The sequence below is a fragment of the Ostrea edulis genome, chromosome 7 (genome assembly GCF_947568905.1).
Source record: "Ostrea edulis chromosome 7, xbOstEdul1.1, whole genome shotgun sequence".
In the NCBI taxonomy this organism is placed as follows: domain Eukaryota; kingdom Metazoa; phylum Mollusca; class Bivalvia; order Ostreida; family Ostreidae; genus Ostrea; species Ostrea edulis.
In genome coordinates this window covers 30454704-30469275 of record NC_079170.1, presented here as the reverse complement: position 1 = coordinate 30469275, position 14572 = coordinate 30454704, and the positions used below count along the sequence as shown (strand labels likewise).

Here is a 14572-nt window from a genome sequence, read left to right as displayed (position 1 = left end):
TGAGTGAAACAGTTTGAGAGGCTTGAAGCGTTATGACTATTTCAAGACTATTTCGTTGTCTGGAAATCAATGCGACAACAAACTACCGAAGGCAGATCCCGATACACACTGTTCTTCTGATACTCTACTCAAATCACTTTAAAAGAAAGTAAATCTTGAAAAAATAATTCTCAATAACATAAACAGATTTTTAAAGGCCGGGAGTAACCTAGAAAAATTTACACCCCTACAGCAATTAAGCATATATGGCAAGGGGGCAGGGCCTAGCAGTGTTATCAGAATAAGCAGCAGTCTGATGCTTGACTCTACACGTGCTCTGTAGCAGACGATATTTTGAACAGGGAGACTGGCATGATTTATCAAAATAAACTAAAGTTTTCCCGCATTTTTCTACCACTTTGCTCGATATTTGAGGCACTGAAAGGATATGTTTTTACTTTAACAAAATTTCACCCTAGGAACTACAAAATGAATTCATCATTGTTTTATCCATGTCTTTTAAAACATGTATTTTTTTGATAATATACACAAATATTGGTATATTTGATATACTAATACTTAGGATTTTCCTCTTGGTACCTTTCCATTATGAGAAGAATTTGGGGGAATTGTAACTGTGCAATGGAGGACATGTGCATTGAAGGATTATTAAGAAACACTTTGTCCATTATGATATTTGGAGACCTACTATCTGTGATTGTCTCTTTTGACATTGTAATGTCCACACGTAAGAGTCCAGATTGAGAGTAATTCTAGAGTGATGGTTGAACAATTGGACATATTTGTCATCATTGATGAGAGACAATGGGAGTTACACAACTGACCTAGGAGATTGTTGCTTAATCAGACAAACACCATAGGCTTGACATTTTTCAAGAAAAGATACCAGCAATCCTGCAAAACTCTGAAACAGCGATCAGACTGAACAGTCCTAATGAGTTATTTTAATAAAGTTAACCATTTTTTTTAAAGGAATGTGATTATATATAATTAAAAAATAAAATCTGGATTTACCAATGATATATGAGTAAGTACTTTTTTCCACGTTGTACAGTGATTTGATTACATGTTTCCTTTGGTGCAATCCCTCTTATCTAGAACTAGACAAGCATCCTCGTGCAATATGTGAGTCAACATTGTGTAAACAATAACAAAAGATAATCACACCTACAAACTGCCAATCTCTAGTTTGAAATACAAATTTAGCCTGCTTCAGATTTTTGAGGCCAAAATTAAAACTTCTTGAGAATTTATATCTAAAATAGATATGGCCAATATATGCACAGTTATGACGGGAACAAGCATACCCATTTTAAAATTTCAGTACAACAGCTTAATCTTTATTTTTGCAAAATAAGTGCTGCAATCTGAATGTGACCAGAAAATTCATATATTCCACCATTTTCACCGATTGGCTGCTTTTATACCCAACTGCTGGCCTTTAAGAGGCTGTCTACTTCATGAAATAGTTATTGATGGACATGTGTTGGAATTCCAAGAAATCTGGTATATATGCTTTCAATAACATACCATGAACATAGAAATAAATATTTTTATTCCACTCGATCGGTAACTTTGTAAACAAGTGACACTTGGTTTCCCCTTTCTATTTTTACTTCTATTGAAAAATATTCAGACAGGTACTATTCTTTTTGGCTTATTGCAAAATCCATATCTTGCAATTTAATAATACTTATTTCATGATATTGCAGAGGCGAATAGGAATTAACAACATGTAATTGTACAAGTTTACTGATATTTCGGATTTCAAAAATTTTGGTTCAGCATCACTGAAGAGACATTATTTGTCGAAATGCGCATCTGGGCTCATATTTTCTAAAGTTTGTAGACGTAAACGTACCGTAAATCTAGACGTAGCGTATGTTTACGTCTATGACGGTATTCACTAACAGTCGTAGACGTAGATTTACGTCAGAAATAAGTGTAACTCTACGTGTGCTATACTAGTACACGTAAGCTGATCGTAACTTAAAAATAAACAAAGCAAATGGCGACTTGTCATTTTTTATCGATAATTTCTTGCGTAAAGACCTTACAAATCCTTTAGGTGCATATTAGCTGGTTAGCGATACACAAATTAATTGTATTTATCCAGATTATCGTCTTCTTTGAGATCACCTGCAAATGTGTGACAATTCTAAAAATGTTGAGCCCGATCTAATTTACCTTGTGGCGGATCTCAGTCTGATTTAGAATCAAACCGTTCACTTCGCTCGATATACGGACAGTCGCTGCGTGCTCCCAGGCAGCGACTGTCCGTACATCGAGCAAAGTGAGAGGTTTGATTTTAATCAGACTGAGCAGATCGAGCCTTGCCTTTAGAAATATTGGGAAGCTTTTTATTTTACTCATGCAGGATATGTACAAAAAAAAGAAGAATATTTGCCATTTATCTTTTTATATATCTAGCATCTTTCAGGGAAATACATTTTTTTTATTTTCCAAACATGGTGGAATTAATGTATACATGCAATGTTTTAGATTTCAAAAGAAGAGAGTCACTGCGTGTACAAAAATACATGGTGATCGGCAGCTATAGAAAAAACTATTTCTACTTGATAGATAGGTGATCTTTACTGTGTGGTCATAAGCAAATACTGGTAGTTCAAATAACTATTTGTTACATTGTAGCTTACACAACAGGGAAATGATCCTCTAAATAAATATTTTTTAAAAAAAATATGCATTTCATTCGAATACAATTTTGTGAAATTTGTTTCAGAGAGCAACTGTGATGCCTTCTAATTTAGTCATATGTAGACTTTCAATCTTTCAGAGTGTCATTTCCTATTAACTATAATCCTACATGAGTCAAACCTTCATTGATAATGCATCTATGAATCTTTCTACCATTCACGATTTGTATGTAATTGACCTTTATATGTGATCAGCTAGGTAAAAGTCTTTGCAGTATATATTACCAAACTCCAAGGATGATGCCTTCAATATACATTTTTTTAAGTCCCCCTCCCCAATTAACAAAAATCCCACTGATAAAAGTTCATTCTGAGGGTTTCTCACATTAATCCGACATATGTACAAATGCTACCCTTTACAATTTTTAACCCACCAGACAACTTTGTTGACAAGTATTTAAGATTGATCTATATTGTCATATTTTTAATATCAAGATGTTAAAACCATTCTAGAAATGGAAGTAATACATGTCAATATCAATAACAATATGAAAATTCATCTAAAAATTTATTTATTAACAAATATAATTACATGTACATAACTGTATGCATATACTTATTTTCTTAAACATGTATTGTAACAAATTCTATTTTGGTGAATATCAAATTTCTTTTTTTTTACTGTCAAATGTCCATATGATATAAATGAGTAAACAAATATGTAAGATGACATCAATGTAACAGATGGACCATCAGTATGGATTGGTCAGTGGGTAGAGTACCAGACTACGGGTCATGAGTTGTATTCTCAATCCTGGTATATATTTTTGAATCATTCCTATGCTCGTCCTTTCACACAATCATGGCAATGGAAGATGAGCATTTCTTGGTTTCACAAAAGATTTTTCAAGCCATTACAGCATTGTACCCATAAACCTAAAAAATAACAGTATTACATTGATTTAAACAACTGTCATTAGACTGCAATCAAATGTCATAAGGCTTGAAAAATACATGCAACATAATTGTTAGTTAAATGAACTGTAAAATTGTGATAATACTGATCTTATTGTATATTTATCACCATATCTGGAAAGATATCAGCAAGTATCACCTACAATTTCTAATTTAAAAATTTATAACCCAAGACCCCATATTAAGAAAAAGATATGACTCGAAAATTTAACATATGCCTGTCAGTCTGTGACTGGTTAAAAGTATGGCGGACTGACTGACATTTGTTTTAGTCAGTCCGATGGGACTGGTTAATTTTGTAAAGCATCACTTTGGAAAATATACTGATGAAATTCTATACACACATTGGCATGCTTCTATAGATCTGTAGATATTAGACGAATCTGATTCATAAATATAAATCCCACATTTAAGTGTTACAATATTGCCTGAGGCATATTGAGTTTAATTTCATTTTAATAACATTAACGAAATATGTTTAATGATTTCTGGAAAACTCTGTTGGACTGGTACAAATTTCTGGGGACTGGTTGAAATTATACCCCATCAGTCCGACTGGACTGGTGACATAAAAAGTTAGCTTTTTGCAAAATGATGTGAAAGCATGTGCGTACTTGTGTACAAGTAGCTATGCTACTGCTTTGATCTTATCCCAGTCATGAAATTAAAAAAAAATGAGATAAATAATTTTGAATTTCAATTATGGTATTGTCAAAAGTTTGAACATGTACACAAATGAGCTTGTGTCTTAATGTGTAATTAGTGGGTACATATAAAATTGTAAATAACTAACACATATGTATATGTGCTCACTATTTAGAAATTAAGATCCAAGCATTATAGCAGCTACATAGGTGGAGAACAAAATAGATAAGGGACTGTGATCCAAATGTGTCATGTACTGAATCCGTTTGAAGTCAATATTACATTATTTAGGGGCCTAGTGACGAGTAGTCAGTGGTACAACAAAGGTTATTTCTACGCAAACAACTTAACTTACTTGTCAGTATGGCGACTTCTTTTTGAACATGTACAGCATCGCAGATCCATGCACAAGTCAAATGCGTTAAATTTGATGAACCATCCATTTGATTTTGTAAACAACACTGAATATCGGTACAGTTGATCGACATGCCGTAGGAAGGCATACATGTACGTTGAATTTCGTTGCTTTCTCACAAGGTTCTGTGTTCTTTTTCTTCATAACGCGGCGGTAGCACGGTGGATTCAAAGTAGATGAGCAAATTCACACTTTTTACGCTTCGAAGTGAAATAGGCATTGCGCACGCGTAAGTGCAATCGTACACTTAAGAATTCGTAAGTTATGTTTGCGGCTACGAACGGTTTTGTGAATACCATTTTACGAATACGTAACTCCAATCTTAAGTCAGACATAAATCCTACGTTTACGTCTACGTCTACGAACTTTAGTAAATATGGGTCCTGGTGCATCAAAATTGGTACAGTTTAAGTTTTACATTATGACAACTGGGTCGAGACCTCTGCTGGTGGACTGTTAGTCCCCAAGGGTCTCTACAGCCCAGTAGCTAAGAACTTCGTTACTAGCTTGAAAATACGGATGTATATTTAATTGTTGTTATAAAATTTAGAAATTCATTTGAAAATTAAGAATTATCTCCCTCGTGCATAGCTCTTATCCTTAGACGAATTTGGCTCCACTTTTTTGGCACTCTGTTTTTCCCTAAAATAGCTCTTAGGGCTTACAATTTTACTGATATTTCGGATTTCAAAAATTTCGGTTCAGTATCACTGAAGAGACATTATTGTCGAAATGTGCATCTGGAGCATTAACAATTGGTATCGTTTAAGTTTTACATGTAAACAATCGGATTTTGATACACCGAGTATTTAGATATTAGAGATTAAAATAAAGGAAATGCTGAAATTTTACCAAATCGCACACTCTTTCAGCCTTATGTCTTGATCAAATAAACGGAGTTATTCGTAATTAAATTCAGTGTGCCAAGAAAGGCCTACCAATCGGTATGAAAAACGTCAGACAGCATTTGTCCCAATGATAAGTTGCATTGGCAAACTAGTTTTTGAATACATGAAGATATTGCCAATGAGGAACTCTAGCATATTTTTAATTTCAACTTCAGAGTACTTGTGCGTGGAATCAGAGTGGCGTTTAACAAAGTATTTGTTATGACTGGTCACTAGATATGAATAACTGCGTTTTCCATTTTTGTTAATGAACCAACTTGCGATGATGTCCAAAAGTCTAGAATTTGATTTATCATGAAGATAGTGTTTATGCAGAGAAAATCTTCAACACATGTAGCTATTTCCTATTCCAAGTACTCTTTTCATGTTTGATACGGATACGCAATAGTATCGACCCAATTAATGTAACACACCCATGCAAAGTTCAATCACATATTCTTTTTCATTATAGATAGTTTATGACATAAATTGTCCCTCCAAATTGGCGTGCATAGAATATACCGACTACAATGCGTATATATATGCATGTCTAAATATGCCGTAACAGTCATAATATTCTAACATGCATGCAGGCTAACTTGATGGATATGGTGAATGTATAATTTCAAATGATAGTTTAATATTGTATTAAGCAATATGTCAGACACATTTAATGATTGTCCATCTGAAAAGAAACCACTCATGATAGGCCTACATAATATGTGTTTTATTATGTTAGAATTTCACTATGGCTTTGGCCTGGGGGGTTTTTTTGTGGGTTTTTTTTGGGGGGGGGGTCTTTTTTTTTTTTTAACAAATACACGCCTGGAACCGAACGCAATCTTTGTTTATAAAATAAAAGAATCCATATTACAAATATCGAAAATGAAAGCGCAATGGCTTAATCTGTATCTTTACATGAGAGCATAATAGTGCGAGAGTTCGAATGCAAAATTCCGTGATATTTTTCCTCTAAAAATTGAATTAGTATCAAGTGAAACATACATACTTTGAATATATACTCTTGAAAATCAATTCATTACAATATATTTACATGCTGCAGTACATGTATTTTTATGACGTGCATGTTTCCTATAAAAAAAATTCCAATTTCGCCGATCTACCATTTATATTACAAAGTTGGCGAACTCATTTTGGAGAGGTTGCTTCATGATAGATGGTAATGAAATATTAGCATCTACCCTGCTATAAGGGTGAAAATGTTGGTAGTTGATAGATGAACGATGTAATATTTAGATATCTAAATTATTACTCATTTGTAGGCTAAAAGATAAAGTTTACGCTTGTACTGTGTGTTCCAATATGACATATCCTCTGAATCCCGATCATTTCATGTAAAAAAAAAAAATTAAAAATTCTTAAGGAAATATTTTTAGTAGAAACGAACGACTCTGACTCCATGTTTCATGCTTAAATTTTCGCAAGCATTTAGTACTACCATAAAAGGGGGAGGAGTGATAAATCAAAAATGTAAAATTTATGGAAAAACTACATTCTCTAAACAAAACAAAATAATGTGTTGGACAAATCCTCCTGTTGCTACGTGGCTGTAATAATGATTTGTTAATAGAATCACCTTACATTTGTCGATAACTGGCGCACGTGTTCTGTGACTAAGTCTTATTTGAAAAACCATGACATCTAGCCATTGGTTACTATTTTCATCATTAAATCGTGTTGAAGTAGTATAACGCGATTTTCACACATAAGGATACCTTTCCCTTCCTGCATTTACACTCTAACCACGCCACTCATCGTCGGTCGCTTAGCATTTAGTGGCATATGTCCAAAATATAGCTTAATGCCTATATCCGAATCATGCGCGGATCTAGAGTGGAGGTCCGAACACCCTCTCTGGAATTAAAGTTGCAAGTAATTTGTGCGCAAAATACTTAAGTCTGAACCAAATCACAATATCATCATGAAAGCATCTGTATAAAACTGGAACGATTGTTTGATACCCTTTTCCCAATTTACATAATTACCGGTGATTAATGTAAACATTCTAACCAAGCGGTATTCTTCACTTTATTCAATTTCATTCGAAATCTTTGTGGAAATAATGCAATAATGCAAGTTCTTAACAAAGCACAAGAATTTGGATACAGTGCGGTAATAATATATCAATTTCAGCAAAGCATGACATTTTGTATGATTAAAGTCTCTTTGTTTAAACGTCAAATAATTTAGATAGCTGACATTATAGAAATAAAATAAAAATATCGAACAATTGTTCAATGTGTTGTAATCGTACACTACCATTATTTGGAGACGGTAGTGAAATGAAGAATTCAAACATAACTCTCCGAAATTTCGCTGTATAGGTGAAGTACGTCAGTCTAATGTCATTTACTGCAAAAGAATATCGCATATTCCCAGAATATGCCCATGGAGTTCCCATGGAAATCGTTCAACATACAGAAAGTACCCTGAAGAAGTGTCTGACAAAATGAAGTGACGAAGTCATGGTACACAACTCTGGCTTCGAACAACATGTACCTGACATGATCACAGTCATGGTCATGGTATGATGATATCGTGGCACTTTTGAACGATGATGAATATCTAATATGAATTTAAGATCGAGTGAAACTTAATTGACTGTTTCATAATAATTTAATTATTTACATATTGTTAAGTATAACATTTTCTACAATTTTAGGTTCTGTAGTAATTTTCTTGAGATCAATTAGATGAACAGCGTGAACAAACATACGATGTGTCTCCGGGTGAAACATTACTTAACTGCCAAGTTTCACCTGAAAAAAACCCACCCTATTTGGTAAATAATACGCACCCCTTTCTCACACCAAAAATCCTTGAAAAAAGTGCATATCATATTCGACAAAATACCGTACTACACTGTAGCATCAACGTACTCTTCGTAATATTCAGGCATAAATATGGTGGTTTGATTGTGAAATTCAGGAAAAATAGAGGCTTATAGATTTGGTCATCAAATTGTCATTTATTTGCCTCAAATAAACAATTTGCATCTAGGTGTTGAAAGTTTTACCCTGACCCCCATCCTCTTTAAGAGGGGACAACCCCCCTTCCGCACTCTTCCCCTCGTTGCATCGAAACTCGGCCGTCTACTTTCAGCAGCCAGACTAGTCACAAATCAGTAAACTATAGAATCTAATAGTCCTTTTGACTAGTGTAGTGAAAAAACTTAGTGGCAAAAACTGATTAGATCTTACACCTTTCACTATTTTGACAACAAAATGCTCGAACATATTAATACCTTTGACTGACGGCATTATCTATACTGATGCACTGTCATAGTGTTTGACTTTGGTACTGGTAACAGACAGTTTATGTTTCATTCATCATTAGAAACTGGCCGAAAAGGATTTGTTGAATGATTTATTAGACTTGGAAACCAAGATTATTTCATGATGTATCTGACTAGATCGGCATGTAGCAAAAGGTAGAAGGGGATGTCAAAATATACGATCCTCTCCCATGCGGACTTCGGACGTGGTTTGAGACAATGAATATGATTTATGCTTCAATTTTTTTTCCTTTGCGTAAATACTAATGCGATTTGTTATATAGAAATAGTTATCAGGAGCCTGTATATATTTTTTTCTTCAAATAATGAGGGTTTACAAATAGATGCAAGTGTGTATGCTTAAAACAATGCATATAATACCGACAAGATTATTTTTTGATAGATTTGTTTATGATGTCAGTGTCAAATCTTGTGTAGAACTTATCCCATTGTTTGTAAAATCTTATCGCATGCTAAAAGGTTCACATTCTGTTCCATCGTTGTGTGTTGAACTAAAAAAAAGTTTTCAAGTTCGTTTTAAAACATTTCTTTTCACATAACTTCTGAATGAATTTCATGCTCTTTTTACTACAATCCAATGTAGCATTGGTTAGTGAGTGTGCCTTCGCTGAAAACATGCGCTCGGAAAAAAAGAGAACAAATTGTACACATACACACAAGAATAGCTTTAAGTAACAACGAGCTACGTACATATATGATATTCATTTAATTTAGATTAAAACAATGCAAATTGGATGTAAATACAAAGGTAAAATTGAATGAATATATATGGGTTGCTCTACAATTTTTGGATACAATTACACTAATCGTCCTTCAAATCACAGCATCCGCCGCATCGAATTATCTACAATTGATTAAAACTTTCGGAAAAAATCAATTAAACTTTTCAAATAAAAATCATAGTGCACATTTGTGTAAAAAAAAAACTTATGGCGACATAAATTGGATAATTGTGACGTCGGTGGTCTAGTGGCTAGGCTGTCAGACTCGACCGAAAGGTCGTGGGTCCGAGTCATGGCCGCGGCAGGACCAACGTTGTGTCCTTGGGAAAGGCACTTTACATGAATTCCCTCATTCCACCCAAGTGTAAAAGGGGTATCTGGCTATCGACAGTGAAGGGTATTGCTAGAATGTTAGTGCTCTAGCGCTTGTATTGGCAGGTTGCACTGTATGCTTCCAAGGAGGTTGAGAAAGTTCTAGATTGATATAAGGTCTGCCAGGGTAATAATGCATTGTAAAGCGCTTTGAGCAGCATACGCTGGAAAAAGCGCTATATAAAACTAATCATTATTATTATCATTATTATTTTCATGTGGAGTTCATGACATAGCTTTCTTGGTCATGCCGTCGCATGAAGTAACGTCAAAATTGCACAACGTTATCGTAAACTATACTGTATTTACATATGTATTTTACATAAGTAAAGCTTTTTACGAAGACATCATAAACATTTTATAGAAATATACAACATATGAAAGAATTTTTAGGAATATCATTGAATTTGGACACGGGGCCAAATTTGGTCCCAAAAGTACTTTGTCCTTTAGAGAGAAAACTTCTTAAACAATGTGATTGTGAAATAAAATGGTGGGAAGATAATGATTTGGAGTGATTAAGTTTTTTTTAAAAGATTATTTGGTAGTCCGTACCATGGTATATTCAGATATGGTAAACAGTGCCGACAACGAAAAACAATATGATTGCTACGAGAACATTACTTCACTACAAAATCAACAAAGCTTTGTCTTAACAGAATTTGAAAGTGTTCAAGGTCAAACAATAGTCGCAATTTTAGGAATCCTCACTATGGCTAAATTAAGGAATTCAAGGTCAGAACCTTGCAATGAGGGAAACGAATTGTCCTTCTATTAAAAATACAACAGAAATATCTTATTTGGTGAATATTAGCGATTAAGCTGTGAAAACTAATCAAACTAAGGATTTATCCTAGATTCACTCGCGTTAAATCATTCAAATTATTCATTCCACCTGGACGGAATGATTTCAAACGATGCATCCATGATTTGTCTGAACTTTTTCTCTCTGAATTGGTCAATGTTGGCTTGTGATCAATAACAACCTCTTGCAGATCTTACAAATTGTGATCTTTGTTGAAGTGTTCTCCTACGGGTTCGATCACGCGTTTGATTTTAATGGTTGATCGGTGGTTGTTGCGTCTAAATCTGATATTTGTACTTTCCCCAGCATAATGCTGTCCACAGTGTTTACAATTAATAAGGCATATGCAGTTGTTGGTTTTACAGGAGAGTTGACCCAATATTTATTAGTTTCGCCTGTAGTAAAATTTTGGAACGTTTCTGAATCATGGCTAAAAGTGCTTCTCAGAGCAAGTTGAAAAGCCTCCATTGGGTAGAGAGTTGTCCAATCTGGCCCTTAATACCAAATCCTTGATATTCCTGGGTCGTCTAAAGGACATCATTGGCTGTTCACTAAATTCTCTTCCCAATCTTTTTTGTTTTGTGCCTTCAATGTAGGATGGTGAGATTAGAGGTACATGTACTCTACAGCATTTCGCTTTCTCCCTATACTGAAACAGTGAAGACCTGATATTTGTTCCAACCCCATTAATGGCATTTGCAAGAGATAACAGCCTATAACCTCGTTGGCAAAAATGTGATTTTAATTGTTGACTTGTTCAAAAGATTCCTCACTGGAACACATTCGTCTCACGCGAATTGCTAGGCCTTTCAGTACACCCTTGAAAATGTGATGTGGGTGACGGCTGGATGGCATTATATATAAATGGGCGTCGGTCTGTTAGATATCAAATCCAATTTCATCATTTTAAGAGTGGGTATTGTATCAAGAGATGTTTTGGTGGTATCTGAAATATCCACTGTGAACTTAATACTATGGTGAAATGACTTGACAAAGGACGCAAAAAAAAAGTCTTGCCTTCAACCCATTTGATTTCTATGTCATCGATATACCTAAGCCAGCTTACAGGTTTGATGAGTACTTGTAGTGAAAGTTGTTTTTCTAATCTACCCATACATATATTTGCATAAGAGGGTGTCAATTTAGTTCGCATGGCCGTGCCACTCACTTTAATGTAATGTTTCCCATTTAACTTGAAGTTATTGCGTTTATGTTCATGTTCTAAAAGCTAACCAAGACGTCAGTGGACGGTTTTTGGTGTTTTCTACTGTTCCATTTATGCATTTATACCTTCATTGTGAGGGATGTTCGTGTATTATGATGCAACATCCATAGTCATGAGAAGGGTGTTGTCTGGCAATTCGAAGTCGGGGTTTTGTTCATGTAATCGGTCATGTCTTTGAGGTAGGACGGTATAGTTTCTACATGAGGTCGTATATAGATACATATATAGATAGAAAGAAAGATATATATATGAACGGTTAAGATAATGAACAGTGATCAATCTCATAACTCCTACAAAATATATAGTTGGGCAAACAAGGGCCCTTGGATACAACAGAGGTGGGATCAGGTGCCTAGGAGGAGTAAGCATCCCCTTTTGACCGGTCACACCCGCCGTGAGCGCTATATCCTGATCAGGTAAACGGAGTTATCCATAGTCAAAATCATTGTACAAAGAACGACCTAATAATCGGTATGAAACACGTCGGACAGCATTTGAGCAAATGATAGGTTTTATTGGCAAACTAGATCGTTATAATGACCATAGAATTTGCAAAATGCTGGCTTTAATGAGTCTGATGAAACCCCTGTACCATCAACTTGTATTCTTCTTTGAGAGGTAAAGTTAAAGGTAAAAGTAATTCTACTTTATGAAATACTACATGTTAGTCTTTCGGATTTTCTTAGAGCACCTAAAATATTTTTTATCCTTTTTAGAATTGCAGAGGATGGAAAGCCACCTAATTGTTCGCGTATTATTAGCATCATTAGTCATTATTCATTTATTTAATTGATGGTATCAATTCCAACGTTTCGAAAGTTCCAAACAACCAATAAAGACCCTTTGTTTTACTGCGCATAAATGGTCTACCATTTACCTAGAGTGCTCACACTACTGGAAGGAAATAGTGTCTACTGTTATCGTGTTGTTGATACTGCTAAATTCTGATGATCACTGATATTTATTATTGTTGGCACTATTAATTTCTCTCTCTCTCTCTCTCTCTCTCTCTCTCTCTCTCTCTCTCTCTCTCTCTCATATGCATTTTGTCTTCCCTATGCTTATAGAAATCAAATTCTAATAGTTCGTTTGCCGAAATATTGCGTTTTAGGGGTTTAATTTATATACAATGGATAACATTTATTTCGATGTTGACAAATTTCCCGAATCTTATATGTTTTAGCCACCAGTGCATGTAAATAGCGACTCAAATGTAGCGAGGACAACGAGTGTCAAATCGGCAGTTGCGACTAAATAATGTTTACATGGAATAGCTGTCTAAACACTGTTTGGTTGTGTTACTCCTTTAAACATCTGTAATTAGCATCCTTAATTGTCATTGTTTTGTTTTTTTCAAATAAACAGTGTACTTATTATCAAATCTATTGCAGTTTGGAATAGATAAATTATGATACGATCTATCATTGTCAAGTAGGCTTAAGCCTACTGATCGGTGCATTTGAAAATGAGATAAAAATGCTCAAATTTATAGTGAAATCACATTTCTTTATTTCAATCAAGCAATATCATTATTTTTTAATGTACGCGTTGTTAGGAAGTTGGAGCGCGGCGTAGTAGCTGCACGCATTGTTGTTACGTACGTGTGTGTTCATTAAGAAAATGAAAGCATTATAATTCATTCAAAGTTAGGAAAAACAACATTTCATTATCTATGATTGAAAATTCAATTATTGTTTATCCTTTTTTTTTTTTAAATCTGCCAGTTAGTAGAAACTGGGAGCACAAGTTATTGTTATATGTTGTTACAAGGTGAGGGTCAGTTGGTGCTATTGTGTATTGAATTTCAAGACCAGAATGGAATGCCTATGTTGTAGGCCTACATGCAGCAGTGTTTAGCTTTGATAGAACCATTTTCTTGCAGTTTATCTACGTCTTTGTCCAAATGTTGTTGTTTCTTAAAAGTACAGGGACAAATGCTACGGTTTTTATGGCAAAGTCGTCGTGCCGACAAAAATATTCACGTCTTTCCCTGATACCTTCCTTTGAAAATAAAAAAAAAAACCAGTCTAAATCCTTTGTATTGACAGCTATAACACCCTTAAACGGCACAACACAACCTAATACAGGGTTAATGTGATAATAGTTGGGTTTTTTGGTGTGTTTTTTTTTTTGTCAATTCAATCTAATTTGTTTATGAAATGGCTAACAACTGTTTCTGCGGCTTTGTTTCCGATCAATCAATTAAATCACATGTGCATGTTCACTTCTTGGAAAATGAAAATACACACCTCAATAACATGTATATACTATATTCAAGATATGTCAAAATATGGTATCATTTTTCAGTTCGAAAGGAAAAATACGCATAGTTGATAATATTTTCTTCATGTTAGTTTTTGAAATGATTTAACTTAATGCCAAATACATAACAATGGTAGTGAATCTATTTTACAATTAATAACAATTGCGAATGCGCTGTAATCTCCGTACATACTATCAAGTCGCGATAGAATGAAATAACGCTTTGTGTATATATGGCCGCCGTTTTCAGCGTAGAAGTTTTATTTGTTGATCTTAATATACATAAATACA

At 34.4% G+C, this 14572-nt stretch overlaps 3 protein-coding genes across 3 annotated transcripts in view; 1 reads left to right on the top strand and 2 right to left on the bottom strand.

Annotated features, from left to right (window-relative positions):
* The window catches only part of LOC125654652 (uncharacterized), a 534947-nt gene that overhangs the window by 285873 nt on the left and 234502 nt on the right, over positions 1 to 14572 (top strand). The window lies entirely within an intron of this gene.
* Positions 1 to 14572, bottom strand: part of LOC125654656 (GTPase IMAP family member 7-like) — a 662712-nt gene that overhangs the window by 547570 nt on the left and 100570 nt on the right. The gene's annotated exons all lie outside the window — the stretch shown is intronic.
* LOC130048001 (uncharacterized) overlaps positions 1 to 14572 on the bottom strand; it is a 205733-nt gene that overhangs the window by 169522 nt on the left and 21639 nt on the right. The window lies entirely within an intron of this gene.